The 13,894-nt window shown below is 51.6% G+C and overlaps 2 protein-coding genes across 2 annotated transcripts in view; both read right to left on the bottom strand.

Annotated features, from left to right (window-relative positions):
- HIVEP3 (HIVEP zinc finger 3) overlaps positions 1–13,894 on the bottom strand; it is a gene marked incomplete at its 3' end in the record, with an annotated part of 180,663 nt that overhangs the window by 74,778 nt on the left and 91,991 nt on the right. The window contains exon 2 of the mRNA XM_079325571.1: positions 7,832–7,903. The remainder of the gene's footprint in view (positions 1–7,831; positions 7,904–13,894) is intronic.
- The window catches only part of EDN2 (endothelin 2), a 156,136-nt gene that overhangs the window by 116,668 nt on the left and 25,574 nt on the right, over positions 1–13,894 (bottom strand). The gene's annotated exons all lie outside the window — the stretch shown is intronic.

Raw genomic sequence — 13,894 nt, 5'->3', positions numbered from 1 at the left:
TTGGGATTTTGGGTCCCTCCCAACCCAAACTAAACCAGGATTCCCCATCCCATGAGAAACAGATCCAACCATGATGAATGGTAGAACCACACCATTAATTAGGTTGGAAAAGGCCTCCAAGATCTTCAAATCTGTGCCTGATCTTGTCCCCAGCCCAGAGCCCTCAGTGCCACATCCAGGAATTCCTTGGTCACTCCAGGATGGGGATCCAAATCCCCCTGGGCAGTTCCAATCCCTGCCCACCCTTTCCATGGGGAATTTTTCCCCAATATGCAACCTGGATCTCCCCTGAGCTGTTCCCTCTGCTCCTGTCCCTGTCCCTGTTCCCAGAGCCCGACCCCCCCGGCTGTCCCCTCCTGTCAGGGAGTTGTGCAGAGCCACAAGGGCCCCTGAGCCTCCTTTGCTCCAGGCTGAGCCCCTGCCCAGCTCCCTCAGCCTCTCCTGGGGCTCAGACCCTTCCCCATCCCCATTCCCTGCCCTGGGCTCTCTCCAGCCCCTCCAGGTCCTTCCATGAATATTAAATTTATCAGATTTCAGATTTGACTCCACCTGCACATCCCTGGCTCCACAGGAGCCTCCTGGTTTCAATATTCCCAATTTTCATTTTCTGTACCCAGAACAAACCTGAAAATGAACCTGCCCTACCTGACTGCTGGAAAATGCTGTTTATTCACCTCCTTAATTTTGCTTCTGTGGTATAATGATAATGATAATAATAACTAGAGAAGAAACAAGAAAACAACCAGGAAAAATTAAAGCCATTTTGATTATCTGCATCAACACGAAATGGCAAAGGAGGCTGTTAAAACTTTGGAGTTTGAAAGTTGTAGCATCTTCCAGGATTAAATCAGGTCACATGGGTTTGAATCAAAAAAAAAATTAAAAACTCTGCCTGGCTCCTTGTCTTGGAGAAACTGGTTTTTGTTCCTATAAACAACAGTAGCATGGAGAATAAACAAATAATATTCTAATTGCTTCTGTGGCTGCAGAGCAGAGCACAAGGCTGGGTTATAACTGAAAACAACAAAGAATTCTGGAGATAAATTTTGTGAAAAGTAAAATGTTTCAAGAGCTGAGCTTTCCCCTGTTACAAATGTTGACATCACATTCTTTTCCTGATTTTTTTCCCTCATTTTCCCTGGGTGATGCCCATGCTGGTTCAACACCTTGAGGCAAACCCACCCCCCTTAAATTCCACTTAACAAAATTTCCTGAGGACACCCCCACCTGCTCACAGGGAATTTTAACAGCTTTTCTTCAAGACTCAAATATCAAAATGCATTTTAAATCCTTGTGCCAGCCCTGGGCCTCCACGAGCCTCAGTTCCCCCAATCTTTGATTGTCCATTTGGGTTTGAAATCCCTGGATTTGAAACCTGCCTGGGATATCAAACCCCTGGGGTTTGGAATTTGGTGATTTTTAAGGATTTTCAGGAGTGGGAGGTTGGAATTAGATGGTTTTTAAGGTCCCTCAACCCAAACCAAGCTGTGATTCTATAACTCATCAATAACCTTTTTCTCCAAACCTGACCATCTCTGGATGCTCCTCTGCACATTTTAATTTATTTTTTTTTTTCTAAAATTCTCAAAGAATAATGGAGCCCTTGACCAAACCATGGGCAGACAGAGAATTGTCTCATCCACAGGCACCTGGAAACACTCTGCAGAGCATCCTGGAAAAAATTCCAAGAGGGGAACAACATCCCAAAACACAAAGTATTCCTGAGCAGGCTGTGGAGGAAGGGCTGTTGTTGATTTTCCCAGTGGATTTTCCAGTGTGTTTAAAGGATTATGGATAAAAGACAATAAAATATGAAGAATGGCATTTGGAAAAGCAAAATTCCATTTCCCTGCTGGATTTTCTTGGAGATCTTTTGGGATTGCTTTAGTTAATTTGGGATCTGGGTCTTATGGAGCACAACATTTCCTGAAGGAAGAAATGCTCCAGCCTGAATACTCCAAATGCTTTTTGAAAACTGGAAGGTAGAAATATCCTGGAGGATTTTGAGCTGAAATTCTTCCCAGTGAGGGGCTGAGATTCCCAGAGCAGCTGAGGCTGCCCCTGGGAGTGTCCAAGGCCAGGCTGGACATTGGGCTGGGACATCCCTGCCCAAGGAATGGGATGGATTTAAAGCCCCTTCCAACCCAAACCCATCTGGGACTCCATGAATGAGTTTTTTCCATGGAATTACACCCAGAACCCCAGTGGAGCTCCCCAGGAAAGCAGGGATCTGATCTTGGCTGGGATGGACTTGGAGCCCCAGGAGCTCTGGGCTGCAAATGCCAAGGGATATTTTGGGATTACCCAGTGGAACTGCTAAACCAAGCTGCCAGAATATCTAACCCTGGCTTAATTCTGTGCTCAGAATTCTGTACTCAGAGGTTCCCAAATGAAAGCAGAGCCTTTCCATTCCTAAAAGCTGGAATTTGGGAATGGCCAGCAGGAGGTCCAGGCTGGATCTCACACAGGATTCTGCTCAGTTCTGAAAAACAAAATGCTCTGGAATTTTTCAGAATTAATGCTCGTTTCAGCTCCAAACCCCCTGGGACAGCTTCACTTCCCAAGCAGCTCAGTGAGGCACTGAGAAGCATCTTGGGAGAAATTCTAAAAATAACCCCTCTGGTTGCCACAGCAAAGAACCCAAACATACCCAAAAATATTTCAGTGCAAACAGAACCTGGAGTTCACTTTTTTCTGCCCCCTCTCCCAGCACCACGAGCTGCCATGGTTTGGTTACAGCAGCAGAGAATTCAAATTTAACAATTTTCTCCTCACTGGGTTTCATCCCATCCTTATGCCAGGGTTGAGCCTGGTTTCCTGCAGCTGCCTGGAGTTTCAGTCCATTAAAACAGGAATTTCACAACTCTGAATGTAAAAAAACACCAACAGCTTCCTAATTTTGTCTCTGTGACCTCAGAGCCTGGGCAGCCTCCAGGCCATCAAAAAAAGGGATTTTAGGAGCTGCTCTCTGCTTTTTCCAGCCCTGGTACACCCACAGGTACCAACTCAGCCTGTGGATTCCCAGGAAATCCAAGAATTGCTGAGTGCCAGGGCAGATCACTGAGCAGCTCCTGGGGGTGGCACAGGAATGATGAGCCCAGCTTTGCTGAGCCCAGCTTTGCTGAGCCCAGCTTTGCCCTCCTGAATCTCAGGGCAGAGCTGCAGCCTCTCAGGGCTCCCATTCTGCAGCAATTCCTGAGCTCCAGAGCTGCTGTTGCCCCCTGGCCAACCCCAGCTGTCCCCACCAAGACTCTGCAGCTCCACCAGCCAAGCCCCAAACCCCTTTTATTTTTTTTTTTAATTTTTTTTTGTCCTCTGCAGCTCCTGCCAAACCAAACCCATCAAAATCCAGATGTGTCCAGGTGAGGATTGATTGGGGTTTGGCAGCTCCTGGAGCTATGAGGTGAAGCTTTGGGAACATCCTAACAGCTGTAGATTCAGGGATTCTAAACTTTTGAATCACTTCCCCATTTCTTGCTTTGGGAACACACCAGCAGCTCTGGAATTAGGGACTGACTTCTGAATTTTCCCCATTTTTCTCCCATTCCTTGCTTTGGGAATATCCTAGCAGCTCTGGGATTAGGAACTCACTTCTGAATTTTCCCCACTGTACCCCCATTTCTTGCTTTGGGAACACACTAACAGCTGTGGGATTAGGGACTCTTGTGTTTCCCCCCATTTCCCCATTTTTCATTTTGGGAAGATCCCACAGCTGTGGGATGAGGTGCCCATCCAAGTTTTCCCCATTTCTCTCTTTGGGGACATCAAGAGCTGTGGAATTAGGGACCCAATTCTGAGGTTTTTTTCCCATTTTTCCCCCCATTTCTCACTTTGGGGGAAGAGGAAGGCTGGAGGTGAATGGGGCCTCCTTCAGCCAGAGCCCAGGGAATCCCAGGATCACCAAGACTGGATAAGATTAACCCAACCATCAACCCAGTGCCACCAAATCATGTCCCCAAGTGCCACCAAACCATGTCCCCAAGTGCCACAGCCACAGGAGGAACCCTGGGGGGGTGGAAAGGTGAAGGCCAGAGCAGAAGGAAGGTCACAGGTGGGGGTCAGAGCAGAGGGGAGGGTCAGAGATGAGATGAGGGTCAGAGAAGAGGGGAAAGTCACCCAAATCTCAGTGCCCCACACTCTTACCCAGTGAGAAATCCCAAATCCCAGTGCCCCACACTCTTATCCAGTGAGAAATCCCAATGATCCCAGAGCTCCACACTCTTACCCAGTGAGAAATCCCAAATCCCAGTGCCCCACACTCTTACCCAGTGAGAAATCCCAGTGATCCCAGTGCCCCACACTCTTACCCAGTGGGAAATCCAAAATCCCAGAGCCTCACACTCTTACCCAGTGAGAGATCCCAAAGATCCCAGTGCCCCACACTCTTATCCAGTTAGAAATCCCAAAGATCCCAGTGCCCCACAGACTCCAAGTGGCAGAAACCACCAACCTACTCTAAAAAATGTATGTTCTGGACAAAACTGTCCAAAAAAGTGCATGGGAGAAACCCCCCAGGGCTAAACACCACACACCCCAAAGGCTCCAAAATCCAGAGACAGACACGAGGAAACTTTCAGAGCTCCCACATGGAGCCAAGGCCAGTCCAGGAAAAACAGGGTAAGAAATGGTGGCAGGTTTTCATGTGCCACCTGCACACACTGCAGGGCCCTAAATATAAACACACAGCCCTTTCCTGGCTGGGAAAGGAACAACCCTGGCTTGTTCTCCTGTGAGCCAGAGCTGCAGCTGCTGGAGGATCAGACACGGCCAGGGTGGGACACTGGCTGCCCCCTCCTCCCCCTTTGCTTTTTACAGTGTTTGGAGGTTTATGAATAAGGCATTGATGGTGCCCCAAACCTCAGCTATCCACCTTGGAGGGAGAGCTAAAATTAACTTGGAGTTTATTCCCTGAGCTGTCAGGAGGGAAGACAGCTCATGTGGGATGCTGGAGATCAGGCAGGCAAAACAGCAATCCCCAAAAAATAAACAGGGACTGTGCTGCACCCTCAGTGAGGGCTCCTGGGTTTGCACACACCCCACAGCCCCATTTATCCAAAAAAAGGGATTTTCCTGGAAAGTCCAGCAGGGTTAAGATGTGCCAGAACATCCAAGCAGCTTCTGGGAGCAGAGGAGAACCAAGGCACAGAAGAGAAAGAAAAGAAGAAGGAATAAGGAATAAGGAGAGCAATGACTGACTAGAATTTCCATCCCCAAATCATTTTAGAGGCAGGAAATACAGAGCTGATGTCCCTTAACATGGAGAAATAGGATAGAGCAGGACATTTTACCAGCAAAGAATTGGGGGGAAGGAAAAGAAACTTTATTTTCCCTTCAAATGGGAACAGGGAATTCATGATCCCTGGGACAGGGACAGACCCAGGGCAGGGCTGGAGCTGGGCCAGGGCAGCTCAGGCTGAGCTCAGGGAAAGGTTCTTCCCTCCCCCAGAGGTGCTGGCACTGCCCAGGCTCCCCAGGGAATGGGCACGGCCCCAGGGATGGGCAGGGGGATTGCTGGGGGTCTGGAGCTGGAATCTGTGATCCTGTGGATCCCTTCCCACTCGGGATATTCCGTGATCCTGTTCTGGGATTCTCTAATCCATCACCTGCAGTTTTCTGTGGATGACCTGAGCACCCACCAGCAAAGGACATCAGGGCTGGCACAGCCCCTCCCTCCCCTTCCCAACCTTTGCTCACATTTCACCTCCTCTACTCTGCTTCCAAAGGTTAATAAAATCTAATCCCTAAGGTCTGGGGTTCATTAGTCGGGTCCCGCTCTGAGCCGCGGTGCCAATTCCCAGGATCCCGGTGCCGGGGGGAGCTCATCCCAAGGGATTCCCCGCACAGCCCCAGAGCTCTCCCCTCCCTCATTCCCCTCCAGAAAAACCCTGCGGTATAATCAGCGATCTCCTGGTGTCACTCCCCTCACAGCCCCCAGCAGCAGATCCCTGGAAATCCAGGTTTTTTCACCAAAATTGATGAGCTGAGGTCATCCAATCCATGTCCTCCAACTACAGCTTTTTGCCTCCTCCCTGTTATTCCCTCCTCAGCAAATCATTCTTTTTATTCCCTATAGCGAAGAAACCACTAAACTATTTTTGGTAGGTTGTTTTGTTGCTTTTTTTTTTTTTTTTTTTTTTTTTCCCGCACCAGGAACAAGCTGTGTGAATTCAGGAGAAACGAGACTATTTTGACAGGCCAGCAGCTTTCACTGCCTGCACCGATCCCCGTTCCTGGTGCTGATTCCCGAGCCGAGCTGACACCGCACGGAGCATCCCCACCACCCACCACGGGGATATTTCCCCTTTTTTCCCCCTTTTTCAGCATCTCCGCTCGGGGTGCTGCATCCTGCCCATCAGCTCAGCCTCCCCAGTGCAGCTGTTTGCAAACACACTAAAGCCAATCCCAACCCCATTCAAACCCCAGCGTGTCGCGCTCCAGCTGCCCGAGGAGTTTTGACTCGGCTGCTGGCCCCGCACCAAAATTCGGGATGACAGATTGCCAAAAAGGACGGCGAGGGAGGGGCTGCGGGGCGGCCAGACGACGCAGCAGATGAATTTATTGCGTTTATTGTGCCAGGAACGGAGGGCAGGAGCCGGACCCGGCTGAAGGGACAATGCAAGGAGCCCTCGGAAGGGAAAGGTCGGCGGATAATCAGCTTTAGCCGAGGATGGAGGCGGCCCCGAGCTGTTCCTGCTCCCGGGGAGCTCAGCCTGTCCCCTGCACTCAGCCAGAGCCCCCCGGGGTGCCCCATCACCCTCCAGTCCTAAAAAAGCTGAGCCTTCTGCAGGAGCAGCCGCAGCACCTTCCCCAGCCCCAGAGCTTTCCATCCCGTGCCACCACATTTTACCTGGGACAATAAATACCCCAGAGCCTGGGAAAACACCCCCGTGCAGCCAAGGCTGTGGATATTGATATCCATGTCCTATGGATAAAGCTCCAAAGGACAAACCAACAATCCCATTTTCCATTCCAGGCCCGTGCTCACCTGTGTCACATCACCCAGGTGAGTCCCAGTCCTTAAAATCCACCCAACACCGACACCAGACCCAGAACTGAGTCCCTGAAATGTCCCAGGGCTGATCATGTCCATGCCCAGCAGCACTGGGCTCTGCAGGAGCACAAACTTCCCCCAAATCTGGGCAGGCAGCAACCCCTGGGAAGGCAAAACTTCACCAGCAAATGAAGAGATTTTATGAAGTTTGCCAGGGGAAAAGGCAGAGCTGCAGGGGAGGTGGGATTTGGGAACTGCTGGTCATGTTCAAGGGGAGACACCCAGCAGCAGCTTCTGTTTCTCAATATTTTACATTTTCAGCTGCTGGATAAAGAGCCAGGAGGAAAATCACAGCAGCAGGATTTGCCAGCTCCACCCTCACCCTGCAAACCACAACTGCTGGGACCAGAAAATCACTGTATGGGATCCCCTACAAACCACACCAGAGCCCTTTGCCAGAAACAAAGTGAAAATCCAAATCTGGACCAGCCCTTACCCCTCAGAACATATTTCAATGCTCAGTCACCAATGCCTGCTCTAGGGATTGCAACCCCTGGGGCTGTGTCAGCTCAGAGGGGCACAAAGCACAGAAAGCAAAGAAACCATCACAGAACCAGGTCTGGGCTCGATCCCAAAGCCTTGAGGACACTGGGTCTGTGATCCCCACACCCCAAAATCCTTGAGAGCACGAGGTCTGTGACCCTCACACCCCAAATCCCTGCAGCAGGTACAGGGTTTGTGATCCCCACACCCCCAAATCCCTGCAGCAGGCACAGGGTTTGTGATCCCCACACCCCCAAATCCCTGCAGCAGGCACTGGGGCCATGGCTGAGCTCTTACCTGTGGGAAAGCTGCTACAGGTGCATCCTCTGAGAGGTGGAGGAGACTCAGGTGTTCATAGGAAAAGGGTGCCTGGGGTGGGAAAGAAGAGACATTGGTGAGATGAGGCAGCTTGGAATGGGTGTCACTATCCCAGAGACACTCCCAGCCTCCCCAAATCAGGGATTTTATTCCTTGCTCCCAAATCAGGAATTTTATTCCTTCCTCCTATCCACACTTCAGGGATTTTCCCTGCTTGCCCTTTCCCTCCTTATCTCAACCCTTCTGTCACTATTTTAGCTTTATCTTTAAGGCATTTTTTCCCTGTGTTCTCCTCTCCTCACTAGCAACCAAATCATTTAGGAGGAACAGAACTGCAGAGTTTTCTTTTGCACGTGGAATGAGAGACACAAAGATGAAGCACAGGAGCCTGGCTGGAGCTGGGGTTTGTGCTTCTCCTAAAACTAGACCCTGAGTGCAAATTCAACCCCATCCTGGGTAATTCAGAGCTGGGAGTGCAAATTCAACCCCATCCTGAGTAATTCAGAGCTGGGAGTGCAAATTCAATCCTATTCTGAGTAATTCAGAGCTGGGAGTGCAAATTCAATCCTATTCTGAGTAATTCAGAGCTGGAAGGGCAAATTCCACCTCATCCTGAGTAATTCAGAGCTGGGTAATAAAGCTGAGCTCTGCTCTGGGCACAGCCAAGAATGGTTTATCCACTCCCAGCCTCAGTGGGGCTAAACTTTAATAAAAGAGTAAATGGGAAGTAAATGGGAAAGGTTATGGGAAGGTACCCAGGAAAAACAATGTTCAAAAGGCTGGGGCCAGCTTAGCAAAGTTCACAGAATCCCAGAATGGTTTAGGTGCAAAAGGACCTTAAATCCCACCCAGTGCCACCCCTGTCATGGCAGGGACACCTCCCACTGTCCCAGCTGCTCCCAGTGTCCAGCCTGGCCTTGGGCACTGCCAGGATGAGCCAGAACATCCCTGGATGCAGGAACAAGGGCAGGATGAGGAAGCTGCCCCAGGGAACCATCAGTGCAGGTGTCTCCTGCCCCCAGGACAGTGGCCCCAGGCATGGGGACACTGCAGGGGTGACACCATCCCTGTGGTGGCCTGGAGCATCCTGGGTGCTGACTGGGACCAGCAAGAGGAGCCACTGCAGAACTTCAGCCAAAGCTGGAGTTGGGGGGTTTGCACACCCCCGTGGCAGCAGGGGGAGGCAGAGCTGTGTCCTTGTGTCCCTGTGTCCTTGTGTCCCTGTGTCCCCCCTGGGAGGTGACAGGCACGGCGAGCTCTGCACCAGTGTGCCCAGAGCTCCATCCAGACTGGATCTCCTGACATCCTCCCGCGGGGGAGCTGAACCAGGGGAGCAGCAGCTGTGCTGATCCCTGCTCGGCTGCTTCCCCCTGCCCAGCCCTGCCTCTCCTGCCCCTTCCCCAGGGCCACTCGCCTGCTCAGCAGGGCTGCCAGCCCTGCCCCAAATCCGAGCTTTCCTGCCCCAAATCCGAGTTTTTCTGCTCAAATCCAGGAGGTCACGCACTGCCGCTGTCCCCCAAATCCAAGCTTTTCTGCCCCAAATCCGAGCTTTTCCACCCCAAATCCGAGTTTTTCTGCCCCAAATCCGAGCTTTTCCACCGCAAATCCGAGATTTCCTGACCCAAATCCGAACTTTCCTTCCCCAAATCCTAGTTTTTCTGCTCAAATCCAGGAGAGCACGCACTGATGCTGTCCCCCAAATCCAAGCTTTTCCACCCCAAATCCGAGCTTTTCTGCCTCGAATCTGAGTTTTCCTGCCCCAGATCCAAACTTTTCTACCCCAAATCCGAGCTTTCCTGCTCCAAATCCGAGTTTTCCTGCCCCAAATCCGAGCTTTTCTGCCTCGAATCCGAGCTTTCCTGCCCCAAACCCGGGAGGTCACGCACTGATTCTGTCCCCCAAATCTGAGTTTTCCTGCCCCAAATCCGAGGTTTCCACCCCAAACCCCAGTTTTCCTGCCCCAAATCCGAGTTTTTCTGCCCCAAATCCGAGCTTTTCCACCCCAAATCCGAGCTTTCCACCCCAAACCCCAGTTTTCTTGCCCCAGCCCGGGCGGGCACGCACGGCCGCTGTCCCCTGTCCCCTGTCCCTGTCTCTGTCCCCTGTCCCTGTCCCGCCCGTGCGGCTCGGAAGGCAGGCATGGGAAGCTGGCTCCGGCACAGCGCTGCTCTGCTTCACCTCCTGCGCTGCTTGGAAAACATTTGGAGGGAGCCAGGGACGCGTTCACATTCCAGCTCCAGAAATAGCTCGGCTCTGCCGTGGAGCGCCGCAGACTCTCCCTGGGCAGGGAGCGGCCCCGGGGAGCGACAGCGGGGCTCCCGCATCCCGGGATGGATAAATTCAGGAAGAGATCCTCCATCCCGCGATGGATCCCTGCGGGAAAGGGAGAGCAAAATCCCGTATCCCGGGATGGATAATTTCAGGAAGAGTTCCTCCATCCCGGGATGGATAAATTCAGGAAGAGATCCTCCATCCCGGGATGGATCCCTGCAGGAAAGGCTCCTCCAGCCTGAGATGGATCCCCTGGGGAAAGGCAGAGCAGAGCTCCTGCATCCCAGTGAGAGGAATGTTGGATTTGTCTTTACTAACAAGCTGTGGCTCTGCTGGTAGATAAAACCAGCACTGAGAGATAAAAGAAACAATGGGATGGATTCACTGATTGATGAATGGGGAAAGATATTTGCCTTTACAAACAAACTGCAGGTTTGCTGATAAATGAAATTGGATATTGGGAGATGAAAGGAGCAATGAGGAAAAACCATGAACTCTATAAGAATTAAAAATTAAAAGGGAGGGTTGTAATTAGAGGGGAATCTCAGGTGTCAGGGAAGTCTGTACCTCTCAAGAACCTCAGCCCATGGGGAAAAATCCCTAATGCACAGAGTAAATGTAATTTATAGCAGGAGTGGGATTCATGCTGCAGATCATGGAATTGTGGAACAGCTGAGACACAGATGGGAAGGGACCTGAAACCCCATCCCAGGGTCATCCCCAAGGACACTCCCACTGTCCCAGCTGCTCCCAGTGTCCAGCCTGGCCTTGGGCACTGCCAGGGATCCAGGGGCAGCCACAGCTGCTCTGGCAATTCCATCCCAGCCCTGCCCACCCTGCCAGGGAACAATTCCTGCCCAAGATCCCAGCCAGCCCTGCCCTCTGGCTCTGGGAGCCATTCCCTGTGTCCTGTCCCTCCCTGCCTTGTCCCCAGTCCCTCTGCAGCTCTCCTGGAGCCCCTCCAGGCCCTGCCAGGGGCTCTGACCTCTCCTGGAGCTTCTCCTCTCCAGGTGTCCCCCCAGCTCTCCCAGCCTGGCTCCAGAGGGGCTCCAGCCCTGCAGCAGCTCCCTGGGTTCCTCTGGGCTCTCTCCAGCAGCTCCAGGTGCTGCTGCTGTTGGAATTCCCAGCTCTGCAGGTGGGGAATCACCTGAGCAGGTTTGAGGGGCAGAATCCCCTTTTCCTGTGATGGGGGCTCAGCCCGGGCTGGGGGGTGGCACTGCTGTCCCATCCCTGTCCCATCCCTGATTTCAGGTGCAGCTTCAGCCCGGGGTCAGAGGCTGCAAGGGCAGAACCCTCATCCCTGATTTGTGCCCTGCAGCTGCCCCTGGCACTGGGGCTTTGCTCAGTGAACTCAGCTGGGCTGTGCTGGGGACACCAAACCCAAAGTTTCCAGCCCAGCCTCTTCCCAGAGCTCCCAGCACAGCACTGAGCCTTGTGACTCTCCTTTCCCCTTCCTTGTTCTATCATTAATCCACACTTTTTGCCCTTCATTCCCAATTTAGGCTCTGTTTTTTTCTTGAGAGAGGGACAAACAAAGTCCAGGATCCATAAAACACCAACACAGCACTGAGCCCTGTGTCACTCTTTTCCCTCTAAGACTCTTTTTTCATCACTAATCCAAAGTTTTTGTCCTTCATTCTTGATTTGGGGCTCCATATTTTTTGTTGGGAGGGGGACACACAGAGTCCAGGATTCATTAAAACACAGAACAGAACTGAGCCATGTAGAACTCTTTTTTCCCACTCTCTTTTCCCCTAACTCACACATTTTGCCCTTCATTCTTGATTTAAGGCTCTGGGCTTTTTGGTTTTTTGTTTTGTTTTGTTGGATTTGGTTTTCTTTTTTTTTTTTTTTTGGGGGGGGGGTGTAGTGGAAAACAGAGCCCAGGATCCACTAAAACACCAACACAGCACTGAGACCTGTGAGACCCCCCTCTTCCTCCTCTCTTTTTCCATCACTAATCCACACTTTTTGCCTTTCATTCCCAATTTAAGGCTCTGATTTTTTTGTTGGGAGGGGGACAAACAGACCCCAGGAGCCAGAAAACACCAGCACAGCACCAAACCCTTGTTGTCTATCTTTTCACACATTTTCTGTCATTAATCTACACTTTTTGCCCATCATTCTTGATTTAAAGCTCTGTTTTTTGGAGAGCCTCAAGGCAGCCCTTTCCCTCCTGGACTGCTGCCCCATTGAGGTGCTGTGGATGCTGGCAAACACAGCTTAGCATCCTTTAAAACACCAGCACAGCACCAAACTCATTTTTACTATTTTTTCACACATTTTTTTGTCATTAATTCACATTTTTTGCCCATCATTCCTCATTTAAAGCCCTGTTTTTTGGAGGTGGGGTGTCACAGTGCGTTTCTTTGCCCCAGGGCAGCCCCTTCCCTCCTGGACCACAGCCCCACTGAGATGCTTTGGATGCTGGCAAACAGAGCTCAGGATCCCTGAAACACCAGCACAGCACCAAACTCCTTTTTACTATCTTTTCACACGTTTTCTGTCATTAATTCACATTTTTTGCCCATCATTCTTGTTTTAAAGCCCTGGTTTTTTGGAGGTGGGGAGACCCTCAAGGCAGCCCCTTCCCTCCTGGACCGCATCCTTGGATGCTGCCAAAGCCCCGGATCCATCCCAGCTCCGGGCTGGTCGTTATGGCAACCCATCCCGTGTGTCTGTGTGTGCTGGAGCAGCTCCAGCCCGGGTTGTCACTGGCAACACCAGCCCCTCCCAGCCCGGTGACATCCCCGCCCTCCCGGTGGCACCTGCGGGCAGCAGAGATGTCCCGAGCAGCAAAAAGTGTGAGTGAGGAAAAAGAGAGGTGGAAAAGAGAGGGGGAGAAGAGAGTCCCACAGGTCTCAGTGCTGTGCTGGTGTTTTGATGGATCCTGGGCTCTGCTTGTCTCCCTCCCAGCAAAAATCCAGAGCTTTAAATCGGGAATGAAGGGCAAAATCTGTGGATTAATGGTGGAGGAAGAGTCTTAGAGGGAGAAGAGTGACACAGGGTTTGGTGCTGTGCTGGTGTTTTATGGATCTGGGCTTTGCCAGCATCCAAAGCATCTCTGTGGGGCTGTAGTCCAGGAGGGAAAGGGGCTTTGGGGCTCTCTCCACCTCCAAAAAACCAGAGCTTTAAATCAGGAATGATGAGCAAATAGTGTGAGTGAGGAAAAAGAGAGGTGGAAAAGACCTGAGGTGTCCCCGAGCTCCTCCAGGGAGGTTCCACCCTTTCACACCTGAACCCAGCTCCATCCCAAAGAGAAGGAGCTGAGGAAGGGTCAAAAATCCCCCCTGTGAGAGGGCTGAGCCCAGAGCCCACAGATGGGCAAGGCAGGAGGGCAGGGCTGGAGGTGCCCAGCAGAGCCTTGGGGCTGCCAGCAGCTGGGATGTGGCAAAAGCAGCACCAGGGCAGGGCTGGGACTGCCTGGAAATCTGGGTTTGCCTTGGGATGACAGAAAAACATCACAGCTCAGGGAGAGCCCCAAGGCAGCTCCTTCCCTCCTGGACTGCAGCTGCAGGGATGCTGAGAGAGCCCAGGATCCATCAAGCACCAGCACAGCACCAAACCCTGTCCAAGACTCTTCCTCCACCATTAATCCACTGATTTTGCACTGAATTCCTGGTTTAAGGCTCTGGATTTCTGTTGGGAGGGAGACAAGCAGAGCCCAGGATCCATAAAACACCAGCACAGCACTGAGACCTGTGGGACTCTCCCTTTTTCAACACCAATCCACACTTTTTGCCTTCCATTCCCGATTTAAAGTTGTTTCTT

Source organism: Erithacus rubecula (genome assembly GCF_903797595.1).
Source record: "Erithacus rubecula genome assembly, chromosome: 23".
Lineage (NCBI taxonomy): Eukaryota > Metazoa > Chordata > Aves > Passeriformes > Muscicapidae > Erithacus > Erithacus rubecula.
The sequence above is the reverse complement of the archived record's forward strand: the minus strand, read 5'-3'. Positions and strand labels throughout refer to the sequence as shown.